Source organism: Pinus tabuliformis, chromosome 8, assembly GCF_031772625.1.
Source record: "Pinus tabuliformis cultivar Carrire ecotype Pingquan chromosome 8, CPIR1, whole genome shotgun sequence".
Lineage (NCBI taxonomy): Eukaryota > Viridiplantae > Streptophyta > Pinopsida > Pinales > Pinaceae > Pinus > Pinus tabuliformis.
In genome coordinates this window covers 1607253181-1607279774 of record NC_142294.1, presented here as the reverse complement: position 1 = coordinate 1607279774, position 26594 = coordinate 1607253181, and positions in this window count along the sequence as shown.

Here is a 26594-nt window from a genome sequence, read left to right as displayed (position 1 = left end):
GCAACAAAAAAGACAACTGCTAAAGCGACCCAGTTTAGCCCAGTCCAATCTGATCAAGCACCTCCATCAAGAACGCTGATAGTGTCGGATGAAATGGAGTATAACATCATTGATGACATGAAGAAGACTAGGGCTAACATCACTCTTTATGAATTGAGTAAATTGAAACACCAACAGAAAATAATGATGAAAGAATTACATGTTGTGCCTACTACATATTTACCTACAGCCGTAGCTTCCCACAATCTGGGAAGGCCTCCAACCAACGTGATCAATAAGATTGATCCAAATGACATCGCCTTGATTGGAGGAAGATCAAGATCTCATACTCCTCCTTTTCTTCTCACATATGAAATCTTCAATAAAAACGTGCACAATTGCTTGGTCGATTCTGGTGCTTCAACGAATATTTTACCCAGGTCAATATGTGCCAAATTGAATGTGCAACCTCAAAAATCCACAGTACGTATAGTTCAACTTGATCGATCCCAAGTCGAAGTGATTGGTGAACTTAATCAGGTGACCATAAGATTGTCGTCTAACCCAAAAGTGTGTCAGGTTATCGACATTCTAGTAGTTGATATCCCTGAGTTCTATGGTTTGATTCTTAGCAGGGATTGGTCGGAGAAACTCCACAGATATTTCTCAACCGACTGGTCGCACATGTGGTTACCATACAATGGTAAACCAAATCAGATAAAGGTTGAACGAGAGTTGCACCAAAAATACATAGTGACAGAACTGGAAGGAGAAAATGAAGCCATAACATACAATAGCAGCATTGTAGGCAATTACGCAGTAGATTCTTTCCTCGGCAATTTCAATGCTCATATTTCACCTTACTTAGAGAATTCAGTTTTGTCCCAAGTTGAAAATTTCTCCCAAACGGATGACTCAAAATTTTTTAGTTTTTTAGATAATTCTGTAAATACATCTTTATTTTGGAAATTATATTTTGACGGGCCTAAATCTAATGAGGCAGCAGGAGCAGGATGCGTTCTGATTAGCCTGAACGGGAACAAGATTATGCTCACATGCAGACTTGAGTTCGATTGCACGAACAACACAGCGGAGTACGAAGCCTTGGTTCAAGGCCTATACAATGCAATCGGATTGAACGTTAACTATCTTCAAGTCTTTGGAGATTCTGAGATCGTCGTAAAACAGGTACGTAACACCATACATTTCCTGTCAAGTCATTTAAAGCACTATCAATCGTTAGTTCAAGATCTCACTGCACATTTCATAGCATTCAACATCTCGTCAATTCCAAGAATTCAAAACGCGAGCGCAGACCTGTTAGCTAACGTAGCCTCTAGACTTATTCCTTCCGAAGATTTTAGTCCTGATAGGTTTTCAATAGAATTAATCTTTAGACCATCCATCCCTGACAACATCACCAATTGGAGAGTATTCAACGACGATCCTAACATCGTAAATTTCCTTACTTCTGAAGGATCCTACTCAAATCAGATAATCGACGAAGGCCATCATGATCACCAAATACAACAAAATGGCACTGACAATGCTATACCGAAATCAGTGGTCAAGTTAGAAGATTTATATGATTTGAAAAGTCGGTTTAAAAGGTCTGCCAATGCTAAACTTTACAGTTCTACCCTAAACTATGAATTAGTAAACCTAGGGACCGATCAGAAGCCACAAAACGTTAACCTAGGCGACGGCCTAGCCCCTGAAGAGAAATCAGCATATATCCGTCTTCTGAGACAGTACAAAAACGTTTTTGCCTGGAATTACGATGAGCTGAAGACTTACAACACTTCTATCATTCAACACACTATCCCTATGATTGACAATGAAAAACCTGTCCAGCAGAAGCTCAAAAAAATACACCTTAACTTAGAAAATCAGATAAAAACTGAGCTTAATAAGTTGTTGAGAGCCAGAATAATTTTCCCGGTTAGACATTCCAAATGGGTATCCAATATGGTACCCGTTAGAAAGAAAAATGGAGATATTAGAATCTGTATCGATTTCTGAAATATCAACAAAGCCTGTCAGAAAGATAGCTTTCCCCTCCCACCTATGGAACAAATATTACAGGCAGTAGCAGGCTCAGAATTAATGTCTTTCCTGGATGGATTTTCAGGATACAATCAAGTACTGGTGCATCCCGATGATCAGTTAAAGACTACGTTCCAAACCAAATGGGGCACTTATGCATATCGGAAGATGCCATTTGCTCTGATCAATGCCGGAGCTGATGGACATTCCGTTTAAAGGGTTAGTCAATAAATCAGTAGTGATTTACCTGGATGATATAACAGTGTACTCCAAAAAACGATGCAACCATCTCAAAGATTTGAAGAAAATCTTTCAAAGATGTTTGAGGTATGGGATTTCGCTCAACCCAAAGAAATCTTTCTTTGCATTAAGCGAAGGGAAATTACTAGGATTCATAGTGTCGAAATCTGGTATTCACATAGAACCTGACAGAATCAAAGAAATTTCCGAGATATCCATGCCCCATAACAAGAAAGCCATGCAATCCTTCCTTGGACAGATCAATTTTGTCAAAAGATTTGTCCCGGATTTTTCACGTATTATTTCTCCCTTACAAAATATGATAAAAAAGAATTCAAAATTCAAATGGGGTCTAGATGAGCACGAAGCATTCAACTTAATAAAACAAGCTATCATCAACACTCCATCTTTAGCAACCCCAAAGTTTTCAGAACCTTTTATCTTATACACGTTTGCCTCAGAGAAATCTTATGCTGCGATTTTAACTCAAGCGAATCAAGAAAAGGCAGAAGCTCCAATCGCATTTTTTAGCTCGAACTTACAAGGTGCTGAACTTAATTACTCAGACGTAGAGAAACAGGCATATGCCATTTTCAAAGCGATCAAATATTTCAGACCTGTCTTGCTAAAAGCCCATACCAAAGTCATAGTACCGTTCCCAACGGTAAGAAACCTCCTGATACAGAAGGACGTGGGTGAAAAGAGAGCGAATTGGATCACCGCCTTACAAGAATACGATCTTGAGATCAAGCTAGCACACATCGTGAGAGGTCAAGGCTTCTGCAAGATGTTAGCTGGAGCATCGCAAATTCCTGAGAACTCATCTGAAGAGGTACACACATATGAGGTAAGCCTAAACGACGCAGAATCATTATATGCTGACACCATTTATTTTCTTAAAAACGGGTATGCTCCATTTCACCTGGATCACACCAAGAAGAGAGCCCTGAGATTGAAAGCTAAACAATACCAGCTCATAAATGATGTTCTGTTTAAAAGAAATTATGATTCTGTGCTTCTTAGATGTCTTGAGAAAACTGAAGCCGAAAAGGTTTTGCAGGAACTTCACGATGGACCAGCAGGTGGATACTACGCTGGAGAAGCCACCGCACATAAAATCTTACGTGCAGGATATTACTGGCTCACGCTGTTCAAAGACTCATACAATCACGTAAGGAAATGCCAAGTCTGCCAGACTGCTGCAGGGAAACAAAAGAAGTCATCCATGCCACTGCAGCCGGTTAACATTGAGCAACCGTTCAGTCAATGGGGCTTGGACATAATAGGTGAGATCGTTCCTCACTCTTCTAAACAACATAGGTATATCCTCACGGCAACTGACTATTTTACCAAATGGGTAGAAGCATTTTCCTCTCAAGACAGCTAATTCTGAAAAATTTATTGAATTCATAGATCAGTTTATCATCACTAGGTTTGGATTGCGAACGGCCTTAATGTTTGATAATGCATCATATTTTTCTGGAAATGCAATGACTGAGTTTGCACTCAAAATAGGGTTCAAACTGAAGTATTCTGCCAACTACTATCCGCAAGGTAACGGGTTGGACGAATCAACAAACAAGAACCTAATCAAGATTATTAAAAAGACAGTTGACCAAAACCAAAAGAATTGGCACAAAGCGCTGGTAAATGCCTTATGGGCAGATAGAATTACAAATAAAGCTTCTATCGGCACTTCTCCCTTTAATTTAGTTTATGGGAGAGAAGTGGTTCTTCTGACTCACCTAGTCATTCCCTCTTTGTCTTTAGTGCAATATATCGATGAAGTATCTACTTCCTCTTTACGATTAAGACAAATGGAAATAATCAAACTAGAAGAGCAAAGAGAACAAGCTAGGAAAACCCATGCTCATCACCAAGCGCTAATAAAATCTTCTTTTGACTCAAGCATCATAACCAAAAAAAACTTTCAGATGGGAGATTTAGTTTTAAAATGGGATAAGGCTCATGAAGAAAAGGGCAAACATACGAAATTCCAGAAGCTGTGGCTTGGTCCTTTTCAGATTGTAGAGGTCATAGGCCCATCGACTTTTGTGTTGCAGGATTTCACAGGCAGGAGAGATTCTCTGCCTGCGAATGGAGAAATTCTCAAAATGTATTTTTCATAGAACAGAATTCTTCTAATTTTTGTAGGATAGATTTAACTTTTAGTTTTTATTTTGTTTTTTTTTCTCTTTTTATGAATAAAACCCGTTGTAAATGATCATTTAAAAAGGATTCATGAAAGAATACACCAATTCTCTATCAGATTTTGATTTCGCTTGTACAAATTGCAAATTTTTTGAAAATCTAAATTTTATTATTGACAAATAGAGTTAACTTCACCTTGATTACGATGCTAGTTTCAACCTCTAAAAACTTGGACAAAAGCAACCGTTGGTAAAGAATTGTTTTGTATCAGCACAATGAAAGGTATCATCAATAATAAAATAAGTATTCTCTGCAAAACTGTTGTTTTCAAAAACTCTATTATTGTCGTCCAGAGCTTTCTTAAGGAAAAACAATGGCTTCCTCCCTGCTAAAAGGAAATTACAGCATTCAGAGAAACAATCCAAGGAAAATGCTATATCTCAAAGAATAAGAGGTCTCATCACTAGCCGGCTTATCATGATCACAGATATTATAACTTGCTGACTTTGCCAATATTGTCTATCAAAACAGGGCAACGACTTAAGATTGTTGCAATCAAAAGACAAGAGGTCTCATCACGAGCCGGCTTGTTCAGCAAAAGCGTAAATCAAGTGAATGACTGTGTCATAATTTGGCCACCAAACCAAGACATTTTTCTTTAGAGAATTAAAAAAGGAAAAATGTGTCAAAAAGGATTTTTTTTCTCTGGAATGTTGCGAGTAACCTCAAGCAGGAAAAAGGATCATTGCTGGATAACATGGTAACCCTGTTGAGGCTATGGACGCTTGCGGGCAGCAGAGGCTCTACCTACGAAAAATGAGCATACTTTTAAGCCATTATACAGAGAAGACCTTATTTTATCTTTAATCAAGACCAAGTAATGTCTGGTGCGAATGCAAGAAAAAACCTGAGGAAGCAAGCAATTGGGATATAAAAAAGGTTGAGACAAAGTATCGTTGACAAGGTGAGGGGTAATCTACTCTATCTGTCCATAACAAAATTTAGACATATAAAAATTTTGTTGTTTCGGAAGTGAACGGTCAATAGAAAAGCAGAGATAACTGGTTCTTCATAGTGAATCGCCATTGTTGTGGTCACCAACAACCCCCCTCTTTGTTTGATATTAGTAATAACATCAAGCAAAGGGGGACCCTTAACCAAAAATCCAAAAAATATTTTGTTTAAAAAATCTTTTGTATTAACTCCCTAAGAGCTATATCGCGTCGCAAAGGTAGAGAGAAGCGTTTTCCCAAAGCGCATAAATACACTGAAAAAGAGCGTCGCGAGAACCCATCGCGTCGCGTGCATTAAAAGCGCTCAAAAAGGGAAAACCTAAGGAATTGCCGACGGTCGATATGCGACGTCACACGTCGCAATGTCGCATAAGCAGCACAGAGTGATAAAGCGAAAACCTTGCGATCTTGCGATCTGCGATCATACAAAACTGCGATCTGCGATATTGGCAATTTGCGATAACACTTAATGACGTCGCAGTCCTTGATACTGCGATTCCAATCACAGAAAGGACTCATCGCAAGAATTCTCCGACATAAACGGTAAACCCAAAATTGAGCGCGCACCTTAAGGGAAATTAATGATCGCATGCTTCAGTATCCAAGAATTATTGTATCGCGTTTTCGAAGAGTCAAATCATGATGTGTCAGAATTACGCATTCATTAGAACTTAATGCTTTCATGTCAATCTTTTCGTCATTTCTCTTCTTCTTTTCGTAAACTGCAAGACATGTAACTGATATAAATCTATATGCAGGAAACATCTAAGGAAAAGAGGAAAGCGCCAATGGGGTAACAGAGAGAAGATGCCTCTGCAAATGGATGCCGCATGCAGTAGGACCGCGGATTCCAGAGTATCGCCCAACAGGCGCTGATGAAAATAGACTATCTAAGACTCAGAGTCAAAGGCGCACAAAAGCAGCGTGTTTGCAAAAGATCTTGAAGCTCAGACTGGGTAAAGCAAAAAGAGAAACGCAAAAGAAGGAGGACGCTCCAGAAAAGCCTGGAACAAAGAACGGAAGCAATTCTCGATACAGGGGATTGTCCAGACAACGCGACTCCTAACTCATTGAGTCATTCGCACGACCGGAAAACCGAAATAGCAACAGCAAAATCAGTTCGAAAGGAACCTGGGTTGTACTAAGTATACGCACAGCGAATACACCCAGCTAGAGAAAGGTTTTCGAAAATATCTTCTGGTCTGTCAGAAAGAGGTGCCAGCTCTTGTTATTTCTAATTTTCAAGCTCGAACAAAAGGAAAGGACAACGAGCCGACTCTTTCAGGGCGAACAGCATATTGCTTACAACACTAAGGAGCAGATACAGAAACGGTTAGAAATTAGATTTGATTTTTAGAAATAAATTTGCTTTTAGTAAAAGGGCGGTCATTTGAAGCCGTTCCCTAAATTTGTGTAATTAAGATTAATTAGTTAGTAGTATTTAACCCTTCTCATGGCATTTGGAGAAGGGTCCAGAAATTTGTCAAAAAACGCGTCCTCAGAACATGCACTTTTGCACCCTCGGAGGGGGTTTTTGATGAATGGATGGATCGAGATTTATTTATGTTTGCATTTTAATGTCTGCTACTGATGTTGCACTTTTGTACTCTTAGTAGATGTTAGAAGTAAGTAGAGATAAATCGTTATTACTTGAAGTTTGTGAGTAAAATCAGTCATAAATGGTACTTTTATCTCTTGATTAATTTCTGCTCATATTCTTAGAGTGATATACAGCTTATTTGTTTATATGTTAATGTATGAATGTCTGGATTACCATTTGGCACTTTTGTACGGTGGAATCATTTGTTTATGCTTAACATATGAATAACTGATTATGCGATATGCTGTTTACAACTGTTTTGCCTAACTTCTTATGCAGAACGGTTCATCTTAAATTGATTTATATTCTTATGATAGTTGAATGATCTTTATGACCAGTTGTTGTATGAAATCTTTTTAGATCGCATAATGAAAGAATTATTACCCGGGTTAGTATAGATTAGATGTGCTGTTTTTGTTAGATTACAGTAGCATAGAGTCAGTTTAGAGTCTAGAATTAAATTAGTTTAAAATTACCTTTAGATTAGTGTCTTCAAAATCTACACACACACACACACACATCTTTTTAGATTGGGAAGCTGGTCCCATCATCCCCAGTCGGACCCACTACACCAAACGGGCAAGGAGCCGCCAACCAGGTTCCCGACCGAGTGGGTATCCCCCTTGTTGTTGACCCGATTTCGGGGCCCTCAACAGAGTAGAAGTGGTTGTTCCTGTAAATAAGTAGTTTGTTATACCTAAAATGTGCCTGTTAAGGTTTTCCCCCTCACCTTACTCTACTTGATAAAGCTGACAAGGATTAACCCAAAAACAACCGACTAGAGTAGGTGATACTATTGAGTGCGCAAGCGTTGTGGTTTCACCAAGGTTCACTTCGAGTAGTATGTATTTTCCGTTGATGTATCATTGTCTGAAGACAATAAAAATTTACATAAGAGAGTGGATAATAGATAACCAAATGTTGATAGTTGTACAAGTCCTCTCGTACTTTACCAATCTTGTTTCAAGAGCCATACATGGTTTCATGCGAAACTAACCTATGAACAAAACAAGAAAAGAAATAATAAAGCAAAGCAACAGAAGAAAAATTGAAAGAAAAGCGAGCAAGAAAAAAGCAATCAAGCATACAAGCAAACAAAGTAAGTAAGCAAAGAAGCATGCAAGCAAAGAAGCATGCAAGCAAACGGAATGAAAGCAAACATTACTCCTACTCCTAAGCTAATCGTGCATGGGCCATCTCATGTGAAGTGATACTTCCAATGTAGCCACCAGCACATTGGTTGACCTACGTTGGTGAAGGAATGGTTCGTGAACAAGACAAATATGTGAACCAACAGACAAGAAAGATATAACAATGAGGACAAACACAGTCTGATTTTACAAGCTACAACAGAAGAGAGATGAGTGAAAGTACATGACATGAACTTTGTGGGGCTACCAGGGTGTTGTGTTACACTGCGTGCAGATTTTTAGTGTGTGCATTCTCTTGATTATGGCATGCAATAAACCGTGATAAATGTAGACCACTTATGTTGTTCTTGCATGCTTGTTGTGTAAGATTCCTCCAACGCATGAACAATGGGATTATGTAGTTCGAGTGGAGGAAGCGAAATTTGGGTGTTTGGTTGATCTTCAAAGAAAATTAGAGTGTGATAAGGATCCTTGAGTGTTTCAACAATTTCCTAACCGGAAGTGAAACCAACCTCCGAACAGTGAGGGCCTGACATAACCATCAGCTCGGGCTGAAGAGCCTTGACAATCTGCGAGGTTTCAACTTCATTGATAGATAGATCATTTTAGACCAGTGTCTTAGATAGATTAACAATGATTGAATCAACATCATGATCAGATGAAGAAGTAGAGAGATAATGATAGCCAAGATCAGAAAATTTAGGATGTTTGTCGGCATCCTCATTATTTGATGAATCGGGTAGAGGGGTATATGGGAAGTAATGAGGTTCACACTCTATGTTTTCAGGAAAGATAAATGACAGATTGGATGGATTTTCCAAGGAAGATGTGTCCTCTCTGCACTGTAATGACAAACTGACATCTGGCGTTCCCTGTGAATGATCAAAAGTAGAAGCATTCACAAATGGGTTTTCATAGGGGAAATCAGCATTGGCAGAATCACAAGGGATGTCAAGGTGAAGTGGATGAGGTGTGGCTAGAAGGGAGTCATCCTTCGCCGTAGGTTCTTCCTTAGATTCCCACACACAATCATCAAGAATGATGGCATAGGTTGGCTGCATAACACCAACTCCGTTGACAACTTGATCCTTGTTCACAATAGGTGAGGAGTCGGGAATGGAAGAACACAAGACAGTACAATCCGAAGGACCAACAAAACATGAGGAGGGAGGAAAAGGGAATGAATCCATGTGACAACCAACAGGCTTGTAAGACAAATCTGTGCAGATATCAAGAGTAGGTGCGGTGGGAGGATAATATGACATTTCCACAGAGGTACGTGCATGATCTTCCACATCACCCCATGGTGGTGGAGCTGTTTGATGAAGAGAAGGAAAAAAATCACTTGTGACAATGATTGTGCCTTCTCATGATTGCACAGTTCCATCACCAGAGTATGAGCAGATTTGATTGATTTCAAGAATTGTGGATTTTCATATATGTAAAGAAGATACTCAAATATCCCATCGAGAAATTCCCAATCAATATCATCTTCAGGGAATCGATATGCAAGATTACCAAAGTTTGTGTGAAACCGTTCAACAAATTCAACTGGTGCTTTTTGTAATTTCATAATTTCTTTGTTGAGTGCTTTACGATCAAAGTGATTGAAATCATGGTCTATGTCTGCAACTAGATGAGTAAGAGAATGAATAGATTTTTCGGGCAGCGTGGCACACTAGTGCATTGGGTTCCCTCGAAGCATGTAGACAAGCAACGCGCAACTCATGTATTCTTCAAAGAATCCATGTCTTTCGCATGAGCCTACAATGTTGACCTGCATGCATAACCAAGACTACGTCGCCTCGACCATCATATGTTTTATGAGACAAGTTATCCAAGAGATTTTTCGGGAAAATGAAGTCGTTTCCATAAGACATGCACTCCAGAAGAGAAACTCAGTAGTTAGTCATGATAGATATGTTTGGGTTAAAAACATATGTGAGGACTCAGCTTGTCATTTGGCCCTCCTTCTAGCACCGAAATGTTTACGGTGCTGGACTCACCAACATGTAAGGGGATCCCCCCGGTAAGAAGTCCCAATTAGATCTCAGACCGTTTGGTGTAGGAGTCCCAACACTGGGTCATACGGTAATGCCTTAATCATGATTTCACACAGAGGCAAGTAATATAACTTTGTTGGTAGCAAGGGTGTGACAACTATAGTAGGAAAAGGAAGGTGCATGAGAGGTTCTAACACATTGAGGGTGAGGTGAGTGCGCCCCTTGGAAACCTATGATAGCACTTGTCTTGGAAGGAGACACACTGGCAAAGATACATTACAAGATGGAAGGAAAGTTAGCAAGCAATCTAAAGTGATGGTTAAACCAACAACACATTTCAGAAAGATTCATACATACTTATACAAAATAGTTTATACATGCATGCGTAAGGAATAAAATACATATATCATTTAGAGTAAAGAAGATAGCATAGAATACAATACAACATATGCATGAAATGTGTTGGCTCTTGTTATATTAAGAAGTGTAAGTTCTAGTCACACAATACATCCATGTCCAACCTCTAGTTCCAATAGTGGAACGTTACAACCACAACTGCTTGCTCATCTAAAGACATGTACTAGCTCTGTGTAGTGGAGAAGCCAAGGGTCATTACAATATTGTCCAAGCTCCCTCCAAGATAGTCTTATCAGAAGCTTGGCTAACCAAAATCCTTTCCATTGAGTTATGAGGTTATATTTATAGCAAAGGGTTAGGTTACCCTTGACAGTCCCCTTTGTGACAGGTCATCTACCCTTGTGACTCTTCATCTACTCGATCACTATTACATCCAACTATTGACACTTGAAATTCCACTTGACATGACGCTACATTACAATGCACATGTGCTCATGTGAGACAAAATGGCTTGAGCAAGCCATGCAAGACATCACTAGCACTTAGTCCATTTTGGTGAGACCAACTCTTTGACATGCTTATGATGGTGAATGTGGTGAGTTGATGCCTTGCTTGGTCATCTATGATGGGGTGAATGCACCCATGGTGACATATTGTTGAAGCAAACTCTTGCCTCTGTTGCATATGGGTGCATTGGTGTGGCTCCTCCATCCAACTCATTGTTAGGACTCCAAATTAACCACTTTTGACCTTGTATTTTTGCTATAATATTACCCTCTTCAGTTCATAAGTTGAAAGCTTTTGATTATATAATAACCTAATCATTCTAAGGTATGAAGCAACTCTCCTCATTACTATATGTTTAATCATTCATTACATATTCATGTTATCTTTAAAATTAATCTTGGAGAAGTTAACCAAGTTGCTAAGTAACCGTTGAACTGTCTAAAATCTGCAGAAATTATAGTTCGTATTTGCTGCAACACCAGAAACAGCAACTACGGAGTTGCTGCAACACCAAAAATAGCAACTACGCATTTGCTGCAACACCAGCAACAACAACTATCTAAAGCAGGGAAAATGTTATTTTGCAACAACTGGAATACCGGAAATGACAAACAACAACTATCAGAAGATCGGCAGAGTTCCATGCTGATACAGCACGATCAACAACTGTCCAGAAAGGGTAAAACACAGTCACAGTTGCCGAAACACTAGGAACATCATGAGTTTACTAAATCAGCAACAATGGAGAAGCGGCAAAGGATAGTACGAGGATTCCAAGAAGACGGTTGAGGATTGTTTACCAGTTGTGTAATAGTAAGAGACCCAGGAAAGAATACACCGTCACATTGTTGTAATGACCTCCTGTAACAAGGATGGATTTCTTATTTTTGACAAAAAGGTTAACACTGAATGAACCATGACGGTCTATTGTAATAGATGTCTCCTCTTTAAAGAGGAGACATCTACATTAGAATAGGGGAGGAGAAAAACAAGTTGTAAGGGAAATTTTGAAAAACAAAAGCAAGTTTGAATCTTCATTGTAACTGGACATTTTGGCAGATGAATAAAAAGTTGTTCTGAGCATCTAATCTGGCATCTGTGTTCTGGGGAATCTTGTGAGAGGGACAGGGCCCACCTTCTTCACAATATTCACCCATTTATTCTCTGTTAGTGTGTGAGTGTGTTTGAATCCTGTAGCATTATCTCTGATAATTTCCTTTTGCTGGTGCTCTGTTTGGATTCTGTAGCATTACCTCTGATAATTTCCTTTTGCTGATACTCTGTTTTGTTAATACTTCACCGGTGATTAGAAATTGCAGTGTGTGTTGGCAATTTGGTTACAGGGGCAGGTGCTGAACATCCTTACCCTCAGGATAGGGTCCTGATCCTCTGCTAACATAGCAGCCATTATTTTTCTTTGCAGATTTGTATTCTTAGTTAAAATTCTTTTATTTCATCTCTGCAATATATTTTAACTACTATAACATAGAGTGAGGAGTTTGACAGAAGATAGAATTGTGTATAATACAACTTTTAATGCTTTTAAAATTAAGTACATACAGTACGAGGTCACCTTTGAAATAAAAGGACTTTCCCAGGTTGACAAATTAATGTGGTATCTGACTGTTTGATCAATAAACAATTCAAGTAGCCAACATTTTGGCGTCGTTGCCAGGGAAGGCAACTAGAGATTTTAAAAGCATTAATGATTTCTTTTTAAGAATAACAGGTGCATGAGAGGACGCAGGAAACCTAATTTCATAGGCGGCAAAGGCGGGGGAGGAAGAAATACCTTCATTGACGAAATTATTTTAAAGTTCAAGACATCACAGAGGACGAGTTCCCAGAGACCTCAGATCCAGTATTCCTCACAAACAGATCGACAGACGGAGGAAGTACTAGGACCTGAAAGGAAACTGGAAGTACCAGAGCACATTGAGGAACCGGTAGAAGAACCTGAAGAGACAGAAGATACTGAAGATAGAGCAAGCGATTCAGGAAAAATACTAATGGAGGATAACAGAGCAGAAGGAAGGGGGGAAAACTCACTCTCTACCCTGGAGTTCCCTATTGGGGAGCTCTCGAGAGGGGCAACCCCTATGAAGAACATTCCATTTTCAACATTACCCAACTTTCATGGGTTATCCTCTGAAGACCCGGATGAATTCCTCTTTGAATTTTATATACAATGTAGGAGTTATGATTATGTGAGCCCTAATCAGAAACTAAAACTGTTTCCAGCAACACTGAAAGGGAATGCGTTAAGGTGGTTTATGAGCTTAGGAGCTCAGGAAATCACTACCTGGGATCAGATGAAAGAAATTTTTCTGGCCAAATATCAGGATTACTGCCGAACAAGAGAAAGGAAGGAAAAGTTGTTTAAAATGGTTCAGAAGGAGGACGAGAATCTGGAGGACTTTTTGGAAAGACTGCAGTATAATCTGCATCGGTCTGACCACCCTACCATGAGTAAAGATATTCTGAAAACAATATTGTTGAAAGGGGTACGAGATGACTGCTTGGACATGTTGAATATGCTTGGAAAAGGGGACATTTCCAAGGAACCATTTGATGAAATTATCAACCTCTGTATGAGATGTTCAAGAGGAGCAGTAAGCAGACCAAAAATCAGGGACATCGTATATTCAAGAGTCCAGAAGTCAGCAAGTGGAGGAGCAACAAGGGCTGAAATAGGTAATTTGTTGGAAGAATTTAAAACTGAAACATTAAGCTCTTTTGCTTCACAAATTTATGCTCTGCAGGTAAAAAAGAAATAGGCAGAAGCAGAAGCTGCCCTAGCTATTTTTTGTTCTAAATGCAGAGAAAAACACCCACTCAGGGAATGCCCACTAGATAAGGTACCAGTCCGCACGATCTGTGAAAAGGACCATGAGACCCAGCAATGCCCCTCTCTGTCGGGAATAAAAGCAGCACTGCAGTCAACTGAAGAAGAGGCTGAAGCAGTGTACCTAATGACACAGAGGAGGCAATGACCACAAAGACAAGGTATGAATTCTAACACAGCATTTAGTCGTTGGAATAATCATTCTCCTTTTCAAACGAATTACCCACCCATGAACCAAATGTAGTACCCACCCTTTAATACGATGAATTTTCTACCCATGCAACAACTCTTCCTTTTCCTGATCCTACCATGTGGAATCCTTGGGCTCCCCAGCAATCGTATTTTAATCAATGGAATCCGAACTGGGCAGCCCAACAGATGCCAATTCCTCAGCATCAACAATCTCTTTCCTTACCATCCAACACTCCTCCGAATAACCAAGCAATTAGACCACAGCTGCCTGTGCAACCTAACCCCAACCCAAATAATAATAAAGCTCTGCAAGTAATTGATGTTCAAAATCAGCCTGTCTCCCCTATGCAATGTAACGATATCCATCTCCGTTCAGGGAGAATTGTTGAACCCATCATTGATGACATTACTGACTCTGATAAAGAGGAAGTTGGAAAAGAAAAACCAGCTAACAATAATGCTGAAAGAGTTGAATCAGCATCTAACAACAATGATCAAACAACAGATCCACCATTCCATGAACGTCTAGCTCTCACCAAAACGCTTGAGCAACCTGCTTTTAATCTTTTAGGCGAATTGCAGAATTTATATGTTAAAATTCCATTGTTGCAAGCACTAAGAGATGTTCCCATTTATGCTAGGACTATTAGAGATATTTGTATAAAAAAACCTGGAAGAAAAGCTAAGGACCCCCTCACAGTTCATGTGATGGGAGAACTGACTGCTTTAATGACAGAAAAAGATCCTCCTGTGAAATATGGTGACCTTGGTCACCCTACAGTAACAGTTCAGGTTGGAAAAACCTTTGCCTCTAAAGTTATAGTAGATTTGGGTGCTGCAATAAACATTATGACGCTTGAAACAGCACAATTGTTGCAGTTAAAAAACTTTATTAGGGAAACTCCAACTATTCTAGAGCTGGCTGATCGCTCTACAATTAAACCTGAAGGAGTCATTGAAGACCTAATAATTTCTTTAGAATCCTGGAATTACCCAGCTGATTTTGTGGTGTTACAAACTAAAACAAATTTGGGGGGCCATCCACTGATTCTAGGAAGACCTTGGCTAGCTACAGCAGATGCTTTCATCAGCTGTAGATCAGGATCAATGACCATCTCTAATGGGCAGGAAACCAAACAGCTTACCCTTTATCCTCATGCTACACCCATGATTAATAATGACAACTCTGTACTGGTAGATTATGAGGATGAAGAAACCCAACCTATCTTGACTATCGGACAAGCTTTAAATTTCAAAAATTCTACCGAAGATGAACTAATGAGTAGATTCATTTCTGAACCTTCTTCGGTTAGCCTAGAAATGTATAATCACTTCACTGCAATCTTGGAATCTAAATCTCAGCAGAACCTGAAAACTAAAAATTTATCTCAGACAATAGTAGGCAGCTCCTCCAAAAGTACAACAATAGAAATTGAGTCTAGCAAAACATTAAATATAAATCCTAACTTAACTGATAATGAAAAACAACAGTTAATAAAGTTACTCCGGGAGAATAAAGAAGCATTTGCATGGGATTATACAGACATGAAGGGGATTTCTCCTGAGTTATGCACCCACCGCATTTACATTAAAGAAGGATCCCGCCCTGTCTGTCAACCCCATCGACGGATGAATCCCAATTTAAGGGAAATTGTGAAGGAAGAACTTCAAAAACTGTTGAATGCAGGATTTATATATCCTATATCTGACAGTGAGTGGGTTTTCCCACTTGTAATTGTACCCAAGAAAAATGGCAAATGGAGAGTATGTGTGGATTACAGAGCCTCAAATAAAGCCACCCAGAAAGACCATTTCCCTTTACCATTCATTGATCAGGTATTAGATAATTTGGCAGGTAAAAAATTCTTTTCATTTTTGGACGGATTTAGTGGATACAATCAGATTAAGATTGCACCCCAAGACCAGGAAAAGACCACGTTTACTAGCCCATGGGGGACCTTTTCTTACAGGGTTCTTCCATTTGGGCTATGTAATGCTCCAGCAACATTTCAAAGAGCAGTGATAGGGATTTTTTCTGATATGCTAAATGATTCCTTAGAAATATTTAAAGATGACTTTACTCCTTATGGAGTGACTTTTGAGGATGCACTGCAGAACCTTGAAAAAGTACTTAAGCGATGTATAGAAGCACACCTTGCCTTAAGCACTAAAAAATGTCATATGATGATGAATCAAGGTATTGTATTGGGTCACTTCATCTCATTCCTAGGAATTCAAGTCGATCCAGCCAAAATACAGGTAATTCAGACCCTCCCTATCCCCAAAACACAAACTAATGTAAGAAGCATTTTAGGACATGCTGGATACTATAGAAGATTTATCAAGAATTTTTCCAAAATAACTTCTCCTCTATTTGTGTTATTAACAAAAAATGTTGAATTTAAGTGGACCGATGATTGTGAAAAAGCATTTAATGAACTTAAACATCAGTTGTCTACAGCTCCCATTTTGAGAGGACCTGATTGGACACTACCCTTTCATATATCCTCTGATGCCTTAGATACTGCAATTGGAGCTGTCTTGGGCCAAGAAGAAAATAGTCTTCCCTATGCTATTTATTTTATCAGTAAGAATATAACACCAGCTGAACTGAATTATACAGTCACTGAGAAAGAATTCCTAGCAGTCATTTATGCTATCAATAAGTTTCTACATTATATTACTGGCTACATTACTTTTGTGCATACTGATCACTCGGTCATTAAATATATAATGAATAAATCAGTTACAAATGCTCGAGTTACCAGATGGTTATTATTATTACAAGAATTTGACATCACAATTGTAGACAGGCCAGGAAAAGAAAATTTAGTTGCTGATTTCCTTTCTCGATTAAAAACTGATGAAAATATTCCAGTAGATGATTCTTTTCCTGATGAATATTTATTTGCAGTATCTGCTCACTCACCTTGGTATGCAAACATTGCCAACTATTTAGTTGCAGGAAAATTACCATAGCACCTATCACACAGGGAAAAAAGAAAGATCATTCAGCAAAGTGCTAGGTACAGCTGGATAAGCGTGTGTCTCTTCCACACAGGACTCGATCAAGAAATCCGGAGATGCATTGGTGAAGATGAAATTTATGATGTGTTAAAAGATTGCCACGATGGCCCTTGTGGAGGGCATTTTGCAGATAAAAGAACAGCACACAAGGTACTCAGAATGGGTTATTATTGGCCCTCACTCTTCAAATATGCAAAGAAATATGTGAAGGCCTGTGATAGTTGTCAAAGAATGGGCTAGCCTAATCACAGGGATGAAATGCCACTCAAAACCCAGGTAATTCTCGAACCTTTTGAGAGATGGGAATTAGATTTTATAGCTCCCATTAATCCCCCATCCAATCAAAGAGTGTACATACTAGTGTGCACAGATTATATGACTAAATGGGTAGAAGCTAAGGCACTCCTTAAAGCTAATGAAGAATCAATACTAAAATTTTTATCTGAAGAGATCTTTGTTAGGTTTGGATTGCCTAGAGAAGTAGTCACGGATGGAGGACCTCCTTTCAACTCTCATGGCTTCAAGGATACACTTCAAAAATATCATATTAAGCACAAAATGCCTACACCTTATCACCCCGAGGCAAATGGGCAGGTAGAAAGCACTAATAAAGTCATAGAAGCCATCTTGACAAAAACAATAAAGGAGAACAAAAGGGACTAGTTTCAAAGGTTTCCTGAGGCATTATGGGCCTATAGAACTACTTGGAGGAATACTACAGGATTTTTACCTTATGAATTAGTTTTTGGAAAAAATGTTGTTTTCCCTGTAGAGTTTGAAATCAAAAATTTAAGAACTGCTTTAGCTGTTAACCATGACTTGATTGATGCACAGACAGCTAGGTTGCAGCAGCTTCAAGAATTGGACGAGAAGAGACTCGATGCCATCCATAAAACAATCATGATACAACAACAAAGAAGTAGGTGGCATGACAGAACCATCAAGCAAAAGCAGTTCCAGAAAGGTAACTGGGCTCTACTCTATGACTCCCGTTTTGAGAATTTCCAAGGTAAGTTAAGAACAAGGTGGTTAGGGCCTTATGAAGTAGATGTTGTTTTTCCAAATGGGACAGTCAGACTTTTAACGATTGATGATAGCAGAACACCACTACTAGTGAATGGGTATCGACTCCGTTTGTATCAGCGGCCTATTTCTAAAGAAGATTTTAAAGCTACTTGCATGGCAGATATACACTATGCTTTCCTAGGGGAACTTGCTGTCCCTCAAGGCACTTAAATCTCTGTTCATTTATTTATTTTTAGATTAGATATTTTTTTCAACTAAAAATCCCTGCCAAGGGTTGCCATATTACAATTCATTATTTTGCAGATCTTAGTTTTGGAAAATGGCTGAGAACAAAAACTTCACTTTGCAGACTTGGGAACGTTTTTTGGACCATAAATCAGCCTTTCATCATCTCCCGTTACTGCAACACCAACTCCCGTTGCTGAAACACCATATCCCGTTGCTGCAACAACAACTCCCGTTGCTGCAACACCAAATCCTATTGCTGCAACACCAACTCCCGTTGCTACAACACCAACTCCCGTTGCTGCAACACCAACTCCCGTTGCTGCAACACCATCTCCCGTTGCTGCAACACCAACTCCCGTTGTTGCAACACCATCTCCCGTTGCTGCAACACCAAATCCCATTGCTGCAACACCACTTACCGATGCCGTAATGCCTTTTTCAGTATTTCTCTCACTTATACTAAAAAAGCACCAATTTCTCCACTTCAGTTCCCAAGAAATGAATTATTATTTGCATAAAACATACCATTTCCTACCAAAAGAACCAGCCATACACTATGATGATTACAATCCTCCACTATTACTCCCCGTCAGTAATAAAAACCACCGGTATTCTCATACTTTTAGACCCGCTTTAATCATTATTAATCCAGCAAAAGACAAGACAAGACTTTCCGACGTAGCAACTAAAAAGGTAAAATATAAAGGTACGCATGATTATGCATGGATATTAAATAATAGTTAATGTGGAGACATTGATAGGACTACCGAATAATTGTACTTCCAATCATATCTCTTAGTCGTAGCTTTTGGGGGGGGATTACCAGAGCACTATCATAATTGGATAGAATGCCAACTGCCGCCGCCCTTAACTCTCCTGTTAATATGTAAAAGTCACCTCATTGTGTCATGTTACCATTTGCAACAGTTTACTCTGGACTGAACTCGGAAACTCGGCTCTGTACTAAGAATTCTCACTAAAACAACGACTATGGGAGGAAATCTCATCACATACAAACCTGGCACAACAACACTTCTTGAGCTCTATCCCGAGGCCTACCAAATCTTCCTGCAAGCAGGATGGCTAGATTATTTTAGGAGACTTCCAGATTTCGACGCACAGCAAATCCTTGAGTTTGCATGCAATTTAACAGAGGGGTTCTCTGTCGTTCAGGGAGTACAAATTCCAATCACAGAGGAAGTCATAGCCCAAGCTACCGGGCTACCAGCTAATGGCACGCGCTGGTTTAGTAGGAAGCACCTGATCCTCAACGCGCAGCAAGATTTTCTTCAACCAGGCGATCAGGTGGAACCCAAGGGCAGAGGCGTACCACTTCAATCACTGCCTCAACCATGGCCGAAAGTTGCTGAGTTTGTAAAGCAATACTTGACGTGCGAAGGTCGGTACCAGGTACTTTACTAGCACGATTTCGTCTTGTTGAATCACTTGAGGCATGGTCAGTTGATAAATATGCCATACTATCTACTGGGATGTCTTAAAAATATGTCACGTTATACTGTCAACGCAAATCATCCGCTCCATTCCTTAAAACACCATCGTCTAGCTCAATTATTGATAAATAAATGCCTTGCCTTAAATAACCCCCCTCCCCTCATTAATCCCCACCAAGAGGAGGAAATTCCTCAACCAAAGCAGGAAATTCCTCATCACGAAGAGGAAATCCCTCATCAAGTTGAGGACATACCTCAGCAGGATGAAGAAATTCCTCAGCAAACAGAGGATACTTCAGAGCAAATACCCCAAGAAATTCCCCAGCAAACTGAAAAAACTCCCCCACAAGTTGCTGAAAATGTACAATCAGCAGTAGAAATACCCATGCAAACAACCCCATCCCCCAATAAAACCGACCCATCCACTCCCATACTTGGTATTTCTACCGACGACTCTGATGATAACATCCCTATTACCCTTCTCAAACGAAAGAAGCAGCAGAAAAATGAAACCCCACCGAAAAGAAGAAGAACTAGAGCTTCAGTCAAGGCAGCTGCTATTTCCGCCACTACACCTATTTTAAAGAAAGCTAGCCAAAAAATAAAAATATCTGAATTCCCTGCTTCTCTACCCAAGAAAAGGACTCGTCGTCTGTAGCAGCTAAATCCCCTAGCCCCTCTTTCCCTAGCTCTCCACCCATCATGTTAAGAACCCGTACTCCCACCAGCCCTGAAAACTCCCCTTCCTCACCCTCTGGGGCTGAGATGCAGAGTGTTCACAGTTTCGTGACATTATCTTTTGAGGTAGCTGTCACACAAGAACCAGCTGCCAACACCCAAGGTAATATTGGCCAAGTGGCTGCAACACAAGAAACAACCACTACCCCACCAGGTGACACACAAGAACCACCTGTTGGGGGTATAAATGTTCAAATGAATGCTGAAACACAACCTCTGCCTCCACTGGAACCTGCAGTTCCACTTAGCTCAGCCTACCATATCTGCCCTGCAGGAAGAAATTGAATTTTTGAAATCCCAAATTCAGGACTATCAGGAGGAAATAATAAGGGTCAAAGAAGCTTATCAAAATGAGAGCAACCTGCACATTTTAGCACAGGTAGCATCTGCAACGTTGAAGAGTAAAGAGAGTGAGTATATGTGCGCCGAGTGTGGTGAGCTCTACACTCAAGCAGGATACCAGATATTTGCAGTACCAATGACTGGAGTCATTCCAGAACCTTCTGTTGTTGTAGTTGAAATGAAAGAACCTGTTGTTACACAAATTGCAGAAGCAAAAACAGAACCACCACAACACTCTGCTGATATAGAGCAATCTGCTGCAACACAAGAACTAGCAGGCTCTCCAAAAACTGTGCAGGAGGAAACAGAGCAACCTGCTGCAACACAAGAACCAGCAGGCTCTCCAAAAACTGTGCAAGAGGAAACAGAGCAACCTGCTGCAAAACAAGAACCAGCACGCTCTCCAAAAACAGTGCAGGTGGAAACAGAGTAACCTACTGTAACACAAGAACCAGCAGGATCTCCAAAAAGTGTAAAGAAAGAAGTAGAAGAAGCATTGGCTATTATACAAGAATCGGCAGGAAATGGAGAAGAAGACATAAAATCACCCCGGCCTACCCTAACTATTATGGAACAAGAAGAAGAAGCATTGGCTGTTACACAAGAATCAGCAGGAAATGGAGAAGAAGGCATCGAACCACCCCGGCCTACTCCAATTATCACATAACAGAAAATTCTTGTTGATGCCTTTACACCAATTAAATCTCCCTCTGTCAGTGATGCATGCATAGAGACCGCTAGTTTTCAGGAATTAAAGGGAATATGGTGGAAAGAATATGAGCTATCACAAGGGAAAGCATTCCTGTTGGGTTGTGTTATATTCTTTCCACGTAGTTAATAGGGAGTTTGAAGGGCACTTGTAACCCCACTTTATGGGGTCCGGGGCAGTGCCCCGAAAACTTTTGGTTTTGGACCATATGTTAGGTTGGGCGGACCCACCTATGGTTTTGTGCATGATTTTCGCACATGTTTTTTGGATGCGATGGTTTTCGGTCCATGGTATTGGACGCGATGGTTTCCGGTCCATGGTATTGGATGCTTCGGCATGTATAAATATGTATTGTAACATTGAAAGGAACATAATGAAAAATCAAGCTGGTAGTCTCGTTTTGGGATCCAGGGAAAAATCTCTGTGCATATGTGTTTTATGGGTTATGCTCTCGCATTGTCTATTTTCTTTGTTTAAGAATTCGTATGCAGGTAATTTCTGTACAGGGTTAAAACCTACATTTGGTATCAGAGTTGTTTTGGCTTCAAGGGGACGCCTTTGTTGCTGAGGGGTTTCGCTCGGGCCTGTGGTAGACCCTGTTTAGTGGGAGATCTACGAGATCGATTCTGGTGGTGAAAGAAGATGGCGAGCAGCGGAAAGATAGAGATTGAGAAGTTCAATGGTCAAAATTTTGAGTTGTGGAAACTCAAGATGGAGGATCTGTTGGTGGATAAAGATCAGTGGATCGCGGTAGATCTGGGTACTTAACCATCGGGAGTGACCAATGAAGAATGGAAGAAGTTGGATCGGAAGGCAAAGAGCACAATACAATTGTGTGTCTCGGATTCAGTATTTCTAAATGTATAAGGGGAAGCTACGGAAAAGGCTTTGTGGGTCAAGTTAGGGACTTTGTACCAATCTAAGTCTCTGGTGAATAAACTATTCCTGTGGAAAAAGTTGTATAACCTGAGGATGAAAGATGGAGACTCGGTGACAGAGCATCTGAATGCGTTTAATAGTGTGGTAAGTCAGTTATTATCTGTTGATATTAAAATTTCAGATGAAGATAAGTGCATCAGTCTGTTGTGTTCTCTACCAGATTCGTGGGATAGTCTGGTTATTGCAATAGGTAGCAATGCAACTGCTTTACAGTTTGATGAAATAGTCTCAGCTTTGCTGACAGAGGAGATGAGACGGAAAAATATGGACAACCAGAATGGTGATGCCTTGTCTGTACGAGGACGGTCCCAGAACAGAAAAAAAAATAAGTCATCGAGTGGGAGATCTAAATATAGAGGGAGATCTAAATCTCCAAGAAAACCTACAAAGGTGGTGTGCTAGAAATGCGGAAAGGAAGGGCACTTCAGAAGGGATTGTAAATCTAAAGCTCCTGATAAAGGAAAGGGATCTGATGATGCTCCTTCTGTAGAGGCGAAAACCACCTCAGATGAAGGTGGGGATGTGTACTTGGCTTCTTCAAGTACACATGTAGATCATGAGGCATGGTTGATTGACTCAGGTGCATCCTTTCACTTCACTCCCCATAGAGAGTGGTTCTACGAGTATGAGAAATATGATGGTGGTGATGTCTTCTTAGGGGATGATAGGAAGGCTAGAATCATTGGTCGGGGAAAACTAAAGTTGAAGTTGCAAGGTGGAAGGGTTAGAACACTTCCGGGTGTTCTACATATTCCTGTATTGGCCAGAAATCTGATTTTTGTAAGCAAGTTGGATGATGCAGGTGTAAATATGGTGTTCAAGAAAGATACCTACAAGATGGTTCAAGGAGCACTGATATTAATGCGGGGAGTTCGGATCGGAACTCTGTACAAGCTGCAAGGTAGCACTGTTGTTGATGGGTGCAATAGTTCTATGGTTCCTAAAAATGGAGTAGAGAATCTAGTGGTCTCTAGAGAGAAGACCATGTTGTGGCATCAAAGGCTTGGACATATTGGAGAGAAGGGCCTTCGAATACTTCATGGTAAAGGTATGGTAGAAGGTATGAATAATAGCTCTCTGGATTTTGATTTTTGTGAAAATTGTGTATATGGGAAGCAGAATCGGGTGAGTTTCCCCTCTGGTGGTAAGAGGATGAAACAGATATTAGAGCTTGTGCACAGTGATGTGTTTGGACTTGTGAAGGTTCCATCACCGGGTAAGTCTGTGTACTATGTATCATTCATAGATGACTTCTCAAGGAATACATAGATATATTTTCTTAAGAAGAAATCTGAAGTCTTTGACAGGTTTAAAGAATTTAAGGCTCTCGTGGAAAATCAGATAGAGAAGAAGATAAAGGTGCTGAGGACAGATAATGGTGGAGAATTTTGCAGCAAGGAATTTGAAGAATTTTGTAAGAAGTGTGGTATAGCACGGCAGAAGACTACTCCATATACACCTCAGCAAAATGGAGTCGCAGAAAGAATGAACAAGATGTTGATGGAAAGGGCAAGAAGCATGCTCAGTGGTGCCGGGTTAGGACAGTAATTCTGGGCAGAGGCAGTGGATACTGCATGTTAACTGATCAACAGATCACCTTCATCAGCATTGGAGGATAAGACTCCACAAGAAGTATGGACTGGTAAGAAACCCTCTCTTTCACATCTAAGGGTATTTGGATGTGATGCATATGTACATGTTCCAAAGGAGAAATGAACCAAGTTGGATAGTAAATCTGAAAAGTGCATCTTTATTGGGTATAAGGATGGTTTAAAGGGTTATAAGCTTTGGAACCCAGTCACACGGAAGGTTGTGTACAGCCGAGATGTGTTGTTCAGAGAGGTAAAAGATGTTATTCAACATGAAGTCCAACGAAAGGAACCTGAGAAGATAGAGTTTGAGCCAAAGGAGGAAGAATCAGACTCTGCAGTAGAGGAGGAATCAGAAGATGAAGAGCCACAAACTCCAACTGTGAGAAGATCAGTTCGAGAAAGAAGGCAGCCAGAAAGGTATAGTCCATATGCTTTCAGTTCAAATTTTTCTTTGTTTATTACTGATAATGATCCCAGAACTGTGAAGGAAGCAGTGGATTCAGAGGATGGAAAACTCTGGAAAGAGGCCATGGTCGATGAAATGGCATCTTTGTACAAAAATGAGGCTTGGGATCTGGTGGAGTTTCCATCTGGAAGGAAACCCATTGGCAGCAAATGGGTGTTCAAGAAGAAGACAAATGCAGAAGGAAAGGTGGAGAAATACAAAGCTCGGTTGGTAGCAAAAGGTTATTCCCAGGTGCCGGGAATTGACTTTGGCGATATTTTTTCTCCTGTCGCCAAGGTAACTTCTATTAGATTACTTTTATCTGTTGCTGCTGCTTTTGATTTTGAGGTAGAAAAGATGGATGTGAAGACAACATTTCTTCACGGGATTTGGAAGAGGAAATCTACATGAAGCAACCTGAAGGCTTTGCGGTGAAGGGTAAGAAATAACTGGTATGCAAGTTAAAGAAGTCTCTGTATGGGTTAAAACAGTCACCAAGGATGTGGTATCAGAAATTTGATACATTTATACGGGGACTTGGCTTCACCAGAAGTAAAGCAGATCATTGTGTGTATTTTAAATTAATTGGTGACCATATTATTTATCTAGTCTTGTATTGGATGATATGTTGCTGGTTGGAAATGACGAAGAAATTATCCAGGATTTGAAGACCCAATTGTCCTCCAAATTCGACATGAAAGATCTTGGTGCTGCAAACTATGTTTTGGGCATGGAAATTAAAAGAGATCGGTCAAAGAGGAAGCTCTAGTTAAACCAGAGGAAGTATGTCGAGACAATACTCCAGAGGTTTAATATGCAGGATAGTAAACCGGTGAAGGTTCCTATTCCTGTAGGTGTGAGGTTATCTGCTGAACAGTGTCCCAAGACACAAGAAGAGGAAGAGGACATGTCTCGTGTTCCATATGCAAGTGCAGTGGGTAGTCTGATGTATGCAATGGTCTGTACTAGACCAGACATTGCACATGCAGTGGGAGTATTGAGCAGGTTTATGTCAAAACCTGGGAAGGAGCACTGGACAGCAGTGAAGCGGGTTTTCATGTATTTGCGTGGCACTAGTGATTATGGTTTGTGCTACCAAGGAAGACCAAGATTGGACAGAGTGTTGGATATTCATGGCTTTGTTGATGCAGACTGGGCTGGAGATCTGGATCAGAGAAGATCTACAAGTGGGTATGTGTTTAACCTATTTGGAGGTGCAGTCAGTTGGATGAGTAAGAAACAATCTGTAGTGGCACTATCAACTACAGAGGCAGAATACATGGCAACAACTCATGCAAGCAAGGAAGCAGTTTGGTTGCAGAGATTGTGTTCAAGTATGGGGTTAGTACAGGGAGCTATAAGAATAGACTGTGACAGCCAAAGTGCAATTTTCTTGGCAAAGAACCCTGCTTATCATTCAAAGACAAAGCACATTGATGTTCAATATCACTTTGTGAGGGATATGATAGAAGACTGAAAGGTGTTGCTGGTAAAGGTGGACACTTTGAAGAATACTACAGATGCATTGAAAAAATTTGTGAGCTCTGAGAAGTTCTCTTGGTGTAGAGAAGCAATGGGAATCTCAGGGCTGGAAAATGACTAAGCTCTCCTGTGGCCCCCTGTGGAAAGAAAACAACAAGTGGGAGATTGTTGGGTTGTGTTATATTCTTTCCACGTAGTTAATAGGGGGTTTGAAGGGCACCCGTAACCCCACTTTATGGGGTCTGGGGTAGCGCCCCGAAAAATTTTGGTTTTGGACCATATGTTAGGTTGGGCGGACCCACCTATGGTTTTGTGCATGATTTTTGCACATGTTTTTTGGACGCGATGGTTTTCGGTCCATGGTATTGGATGCTTCGGCATGTATAAATATGTATTGTAACATTGAAAGGAACATAATGAAAAATCAAGCTGGTAGTCCCGGTTTTGGGATCCAGGGAAAAATCCTTGTGCATATGTGTTTTATGGGTTATGTTATCGCATTGTTTATTTTCTTTGTTTAAGAATTTGTAT